Here is an 8,333-nt window from a genome sequence, read left to right as displayed (position 1 = left end):
GTATTATTTGCCTGACATTATTACTGCTGCGATTCCTTTGTTCGGTGTAACTATTGACCGCACCCCATTTGGTATTCTAACCTGTTTGCTGAATTTTGTGAGGGCTCACATACTCCCGGAGAAGGTAGCTTGCTAGGTATTCCACTTTATTTGTGGGATACCCTTGTGGAGATTCATCCTAATTACCTAACTGATTATAAATTGTTGCCTTTGAATATATGATCTTGGCCCTCTCATTGTTGCCTTACGGTATTACGGCCATGTCCCGCGAATGTAAGGATATCCTTAGCAAAGACCCTTCGGTTAAATCATCATAGTCCCTCGAATGTTGCCTTCGAATACATGACTTTGTCCCTCGATGATCCTTCGTGGTAGCCTACGGTTAAATGATGATCGTCCCTTCGAATGCTAAGGTATCCTTACAAATGTTGCCTTCAATGACCGATCGACGACCCCACGATGTCCCTTTACATCCAAAGGATAAGACTACTTACTTCTCAATAGTAAGGACAGTTTTACCCTCCTAAGGATAGGAAATACCTATAAAGACCTTGGTTAGGTATAACTCTTAAACACTTGTTCACGGCTTAAAATACTTTTCACACCTCATACTTTTCAAAAACATCTTTTGTAGAAAATCACCACTTGGTATACATTCGTACTAGAATCATTGCCAAGTTATATTTTCTAAATAGCTTTCAAAATTAAGCGAGATAAATACTTTGTATACATTCGTACAAGAATCATTACAAAGTTAAACTCTCTGTTCAAAACATTTTCTAAACAGCTCTCAAACACTTTTTTTAGACAAGAAAAACATAAGTGATCAAGCAATTAAGAGCCCATGGATAACCATGGATACAAAGGGTGCTAACACCTTCCATTTGTATAATGTACCTCCCGAACCCAAAATCTAATCAAGGTCTTTCCTGTTCTTTTCCGCCTTTCCTTATTGGATAAAAGAAAAGTCGGTGGCGACTCTTGCTATCCGCGACATTTGCTTTCCAAAGCAAAAAACTCCAAAAGTCAGTTCACCGTATGACAACTACTACTACCCTGTCTTTTCTAGGCAGAGACAAACAAAATGGCATCCACCTCATAAATATATCCTGGCCTAAAACCTAACATGGGAAAACTGCAATACCTTAACTGCTGCTACAACTAATCTGCCGCGAGATCACTAAACCTCCAACAGATAACAAATTAGCAACACAATACGATACAGGCCATTAAGGACAAGCCTACTCGCTTGATAGTAGTTCAACTTCTTTAAACTGCGGCCAAACCGCTCAAATAAACAAATCAACGGTGGTCGAACTGCCCAAATAGCCGAGCCATAGACAATATCGGCTCACAATTCAGCCGATTAAACTTAAACCATCCAGTTCAATTTGATTTTTGAAACACTGTCTATATCCAATGTCACACCAAGGCTAAGCAAATCTTAACTCATGAACCATCATCATCAAAAGGAACTTTATAAAACCGTTTTCTTTCTTCAGGATCAAGCAACCCTCCCAACTTATTACTATTTACTCCATCAACAACAACATCATCATCATCTTCATCAGAAACTTCACCGCTTCTTCTTCTCCTCCTTCTACCCTTCATTTCATCCTCATCCACCCTACTCAAAGGAACACCTTTGTTTCTCTTCTTTTCGATATTAACCAGACGCCGCCTTTGGTTATACTCATGAAGTCCTTCCTGCATAATTTCCCCAAATTTCTCCTTAACAACCACAAGAGGATCCTTATCAAGTAGTTGAGACCCAAGATACCCTTCTCTAAGTAAAACAGTATAAATCCTATACTTATTAGAAACATAAAAAATCCCAGGATGCTTAAGCAACAACACATTCAACTTATCAGGCAAAAAAAACTTTATTTTGAAATGACCCAATTTCATAATTGAAAACTTCTTCCAAAGAGTCAATGACAACAACTCATGAACCAAACCCACATTCCTCTTCTCCATCTCCTTCGACCCTTCCACCAAAACTCTTGGATCCGAATACGGCGAAACATAAGGAACCGATTCAAATTCGCGAAATTTCTCCAATGATTTCACCCAACTAGAAGGCAAACAGCACGAAAAATTTGGCTCCACACCTTTTCTCAAAGCGGAAGCTTCAACTTCCAAAACTGCAAAATTAGGGTTCCAATGAATCAACTCAATCGCCATAGAGCTTCTCCTTTCACTCTCATTAACAATCCGAAACAAATCAGGATATCTCGGCACGATTCGAATCAAATAATCATCCGGAAACCCTAAACTGTTTTTGATTTCATTGATCTTGATAACATTGAGGGTATTATTAAACGAAAGCATGAGAAGTTTCGCGAGACGCTGAGCGAAAACAGGATCAAGCGAATCTTTGATGGTTTGTTCTTGATGAACGAGATTCATCATACGTTTAGTGAGACGAATGCGATTCTGGTGAAGTTCGAAACAAGAGGGGTATTTGGAAATCCAATTGAGGGCTTTACCTTGAAGATATAGGGTTTTGAATTTCTTCTGAAGAGTTTCGATTGGGATTTCGTTGTTAGGGTAACGGAGGATTATGTTTTTGATTTGGTTGTTTACTACTCATCGTCGGTTTCGTGAGAGTGCTGATTCTAGGTCTGTGTCCTTTTTCATTGACCAGAGACAAAAGTTTCTTCGGAGAATGGGGAAGTTTGGTTGTGATTGAGGTGAAGGTGCTCGGAGAATGGTAACGTTGGTTTTATGAAGCAACATTGCTTCTTTACTGGTATGAATGTCTGAGAGTGTGATACGCTGAGGAATAGCAAAACATATACATATACGTATATACGTTGATGTATCCTTCAAGATGAATTGAGAAATGGATAAAATTTTAATTATTTTCTCACAAGCCTCTTCTCCATTTCTTTTGACTTTATTACTAGTTACTGTTAAACAGACTAATATTTATTAAAATAACACAAACACCCCCTTTAATATATTTTCAGCGTGGAACGAGAAATTTGATAAGATATTGAATGAAGATTGTTGTAGAAGTTTTTTGGTAGGGTGGCAACAGTTTGTGATGGAGAGGGAAAATGGTCTATTTGGAAGGTTAACACTAGAACGTCTAAGTTACTACGGTTAAAGAGTTATAACTTCCAAATGTGAATGAATCACTTGGTTATGGCGCGTAATTATGTTTATATATGGATAGCAAAACATATACATATACGTATATACTTTGATGTATCCTTCAAGATGAATTGAGAAATGGATAAAATTTTCATTATTTTCTCACAAGCCTTTTCTCCATTTCTTTTGACTTCATTACTAGTTACTGTTAAACAGACTAATATTTATTAAAATAACACGAACACCCCCTTTAATATATTTTCAGCGTGGAACGAGAAATTTGATAAGATATTGAATGAAGATTGTTGTAGAAGTTTTTTGGTAGGGTGGCAACAATTTGTGATGGAGAGGGAAAATGGTCTATTTGGAAGGTTAACACTAGAACGTCTAAGTTACTATGGTTAAAGAGTTATAACTTGCAAATGTGAATGAATCACTTGGTTATGGCGCGTAATTATGTTTATATATGGATGACAATTCAAACCACTTTTGGTGAATGTGACATGGAATACAAAATATCGTTAGATTAAATTCAACCACTACAATGAGTGTAATACTAAGTTCTAGTGAGCGACATCTTCGTGAAGGTTTACATGTCCGTCATCTTTAGCGAGGCAAAAATCTAGATTGGAACTTCGATTTGGGTTGGTCTTAATGGGTCGTTTGGCCGACCCATAATAGTTTCTCTCCAAGTTCTTTCTAGCAGGAAGTGGGCTAAGATTGTTATAAAAATGTTGAGACCAACCTCCAAAATACTTTTCTTCATTATTTCGAGGTCCTTGGGTGGTTATCTGAATTGGGGAAGAGATTGTTGGCATATTTAGTGGGAATAGGTTATCTCGGAAACACATATATTAAATACTTTTCTAGTCACTGATAACTTAAGTGTACCGATAGTGTCACAGTAATAAAAAATCGAATCCACAGGGACTATGTTCGAACAAGCCAATAATTATGCAATATAAAGGAAAAATAGTAAATGAGGGGTTTTCAGGTTTTAGAGCGGAAAACAAATTACGAGTTTAAAACAGAAGTATTAAGACGGTTAGGTTGTGAATTATAATACCCTTATCCTCTCTTGTTGATGTATCATGCCTTGTATAAATGGTTTAATCCTTATAATCTCACAGCGAACTAACAAACCATTATAGTTGATCCCTCACGAAATAACTCACTAACCACTACTCGGAGCTTTCTATCCTTAGTCCGCCAGGGTAAGAAAGTTTAGGCAATCCTATCCTTATTCAACTAGCATGAGTAGAACATTTTCCCTAGGTCTAACACATAGGCTAAGAGTCAGTAATCCATATATGTCCAATATCAGATTAATAAAGTATCTCAAATAAAAATCATTAAGATTAAGAAATAACTTAATAATATTATAATTCAAAGGATTCATACAAAGTCAAACCAACATATAATGCCAACAAGATTGAATAAGGTTCATCATCACACAACCTAACCTAGAGAAGTTTAGCTACTCATAGTTAAAATACAATACCAATTGAATAAATAAAAATAACATATGAATTCCCTTGAAGGATTGACCTTCAATGCTCTCAAAATCACCATTTAATGTTGTAAAAGCGTGCTCCCATTGCCAAATTTCATAACCCTTTTGAAAGTGCATAATTTCCCCTTTTAAAGGCGTCAGAATGAACCATGTGTGATGCAGCTTTTAATGTCATATCATGCGCGCGATACGGCGCCATAGTGGATATGATTATTTCCGAAGCTTCACTCTTTTTTGCTCATTTTTCACTCAAATTTGCACTAAATCCACAATTTGCAATCTTGTCTATTTTCCCCTTATTATTTGGTCATTCCTTCTCATATTTGCTCGACTTTCACTTGTTTTGTTCCGATTCTCTAACTAAATATATGCAATGACGGACTGTCATCACAACCCTAAACTTGAATCATTGCTTGTCCTCAAGTAACTCATTTGTAACTACACATTTTTTCAACAGACAATAAGTTGCTTAATAAAAATTGAACATCACCAAATTAAAATTTTCTTTTATCTGACCATGTTCTAGCTTTCAACTTTTATCCGATGAATTCGGAAAACGTCCTTAACATTGACGAGTACTCAACCTGTCTCTCAACTCAGTATAACTCACTCAATGGATGAGGTGATCTCTCAATCAACATGCAAAATCAATTAAACTTAGCTTGATTACGTTCTAAAAAAGTTCACCAAAGAGATCACAACACACACATTAGAGGGCTTTCTAGTTTGTAACTTGGCTTATGTTAAGTAAGATATATCTAAGAAAGTCGAAGTTAGGTTCTTAGTTCTCCTTCATTCATCATACCTTTTTGTTAGTACTAGAGATTTGTGATCCTTCTTACAATAACATTCTTTTTCTTTTCTCATTCTTTCATTTTTTTTGAAGAAGTGACTTTTTCCACTTCTTTTTCACAACACTTTTTTTATTTATTTTGGATCATATTCTCTAGTACCCCAACCCCAAACTTAAAACGTTGCTCACTTCCAAGAGCAACCCCAACCCCAAGCGATCAATGGTCATTTGCTTCTTGATCCTACATTAGTATGGTGAAGCAATGACGTGTTGATCAATCATACTGAATTAACAATCGAGATGTGTTTGACGGTCTGAAATTGGTGCATCAGGGTTAGTGACGGCACAAGGGTTGTGTTGTCAGAGAGTTATGCGATTTGGGGTTTGACTGCACAAGAGTTGTGCGTTCTAAACACTTTTCCGAACAATGTTAACCGGTTAACGCGTATGGTTAACCGGTTAACGAGAAACTGAATACAGCCTTCTAAAACATTTTTGGAACAGTGTTAACCGGTTAACGCATATGGTTAACCGGTTAACGGAATGCGAAATAAATTTTTTGAGATTTTCAAACAGTGTTAACCGGTTAACGCATTTGGTTAACCGGTTAACGCAAGGCGGAAAACAGTTTTCCAAGAAATTTTTCAACAGTGTTAACCGGTTAACGCATATGGTTAACCGGTTAACGCAAGGCAGAAAAGAATTTTCTAAAAGTTTTCAAACAGTGTTAACCGGTTAACGCATATGGTTAACCGGTTAACGCAAGGAAAAATTCACCCGTTCGGCTAGAAAAAGTGCTTTGAAGTATCAATCTTTTGAAGGTGATTTTGTATGTCCATAGGGCATCATCCAATTTAGTTTATCAATCTTTTCTTGAGGCTACCATTGTCTTCTCCAAAATCCGCTTCAATTGCCTATTTGATACTTCCACTTAAAACTGGAAAAAAATACCTAGTGAAAGCGACTTAACTGTGATTCCTTTAATTCGGTACCTCTTTCTTGGTGGGAAAGGAGTTCCCTGCAGCAGATCTTCATGGTGTTGGGTTAGCTTGTGAGGTTGGATTTTCATGATCCAATGTCTCCTTGCTGATAATTGGTGCTTCATCTTACAAAATGTTTAAGGTAGATCTTTCTCTCTTCATATCATGCCATGTACCTTGTTGTGATAGACATTTGGTGTCGTCCTTTGATAACCTACGCATGCATTTCTTAAATCGAGATGTATTGCTTCTTACCTGCTTTCACATCCTAGTTTCGAGGTCTGGTGATTGATTATGGTCATTTATAACCACCCGATAAGATCAACAAAATTGATTTCTAGGGGTTCTTATCCTTTTATTCAATGAATGTTGCATCCCGATTGCGCTTCAAGGCCTTATATATGTGTTATACTCATGTTGGGTCAAAACATATAGTCATTTGTTCATCATGTAGTTATGGTACTTCATCTTTAAGTGGACGAGAGAGGCCACAATGTCAAAATTCCCAGAGAAAGGTCTCCTTAAGTGAAATTGTAGACGCTTTTACATTGGAGCACCAAAAACTGTAGATCTAATTTTTGGGCATCCATTCCCTCCCCGAAGGTGACCATGAGTTCTACAAAACCCCAAGGACTGGTCATTGTCGTTGAAATATTGTATGTGAGAGCCTATATAGGGTGACATATTCTCTTTTCTCAAGCCCAACTTCTCAAAGAGATCTGCATACATAATATTGCATAATCCTTCTTTATCAATGAGGATTCTCAAGACATCAAAATTAGCCATGGTTGTCGTTATTACCAAGGGGAAGATCTTGTTGGGAATGTCATATACATTCTTGATGTCATTGAACCCTAGGATGAGTCTTTTAGTTTCTCTCCAAATAAAATTTATCCTTTCTTATCCACTAACATTATCCCAACGATCTTTCTCTTCACGGTCCCCTTCGACAGGGTCTTCGGGTGAGGGAACCCCCCAGTGATATATGTAGTGAAGTTATAGCCCCTATAACGGAAAATATGAATGGTTGTTTTCCTCTCCTAACTTCTTTTTCATTGTTTTTGTCATCCTTACCCTTCTTGGCCTTCTTCATGACTTTAATTATCTTCTTTTGTGATGATTTGTCTCGGGGGGGGGGGGGACTGTTTTCTACGTGGAAGATCGATTCTCCTTCTAGACTCCATAAGGGAACCTCTTTTCGTTTCAAGATCATTTTTCATTCCATCAACTTGGGAATATCCGCCTAATCTCCCCTTCTTAATTAGTTATTCGATTGTGTTTTTCAGATTGAGGAATTCACCGTGTTGTATTTATGGCTCTTGTGGAAATGGAAAAACTTCGACATGTTTGTCCAATAGATTCTTTAATAGGGTTAGATTCTTACCCTGGCCTTTTTAATTCAATGTTGGAACACTCATGTAAACAAATCCTTGATGTGTTGAGAGGGGTGTAAAATGAGAGAACTTGAATCGTGGCCCCTGGTGTGAATATTTCTCCCCGTCAGGTCGATAATTCGTTGGGTTCCTCGACCCTTTATTTCTTTCTATATCTTAGGCTAACAACTTCTCATCATAATTAATATATGTTTGGGCTCCCTGAGCCCTCTAGCCATAGCTTCTTATAAAACATGTTGTTAGTCATGAATATATTTCTTTCTATATCTTAGGCTAACAACTTCTCATCATAATTAATATATGTTTGGGCTCCCTGAGCCCTCTAGCCATAGCTTCTTATAAAACATGTTGTTAGTCATGAATATTTTTTCCGAAGATCCAACATTTCACCCCATTGTTGGATCCGTCTACATCCACTTCCAATTTTGTGAATTGATCAAAATACTTCTAGAGGGTTTCCTTATTCTTTTGGCAAATCCCATTGAGGATGGATATTTTTTATTTTTGTTTCCGCGTTGTAAATTGCGGTGTGAATTCATCACATGGCTTTAAGA

The 8,333-nt window shown here is 37.1% G+C and overlaps 1 pseudogene; it reads right to left on the bottom strand.

The window, feature by feature from the left end:
- Positions 1–1,082: 1,082 nt before the first annotated feature.
- Positions 1,083–2,769, bottom strand: LOC127097588 (protein WHAT'S THIS FACTOR 1 homolog, chloroplastic-like; annotated as a pseudogene).
- Between the last annotated feature and the right edge of the window lie 5,564 nt (positions 2,770–8,333).

Source organism: Lathyrus oleraceus, chromosome 6 (genome assembly GCF_024323335.1).
Source record: "Lathyrus oleraceus cultivar Zhongwan6 chromosome 6, CAAS_Psat_ZW6_1.0, whole genome shotgun sequence".
Lineage (NCBI taxonomy): Eukaryota > Viridiplantae > Streptophyta > Magnoliopsida > Fabales > Fabaceae > Lathyrus > Lathyrus oleraceus.
Note: the sequence above shows the minus strand (reverse complement) of the source record. Positions and strands in the feature narration are given on the sequence as shown.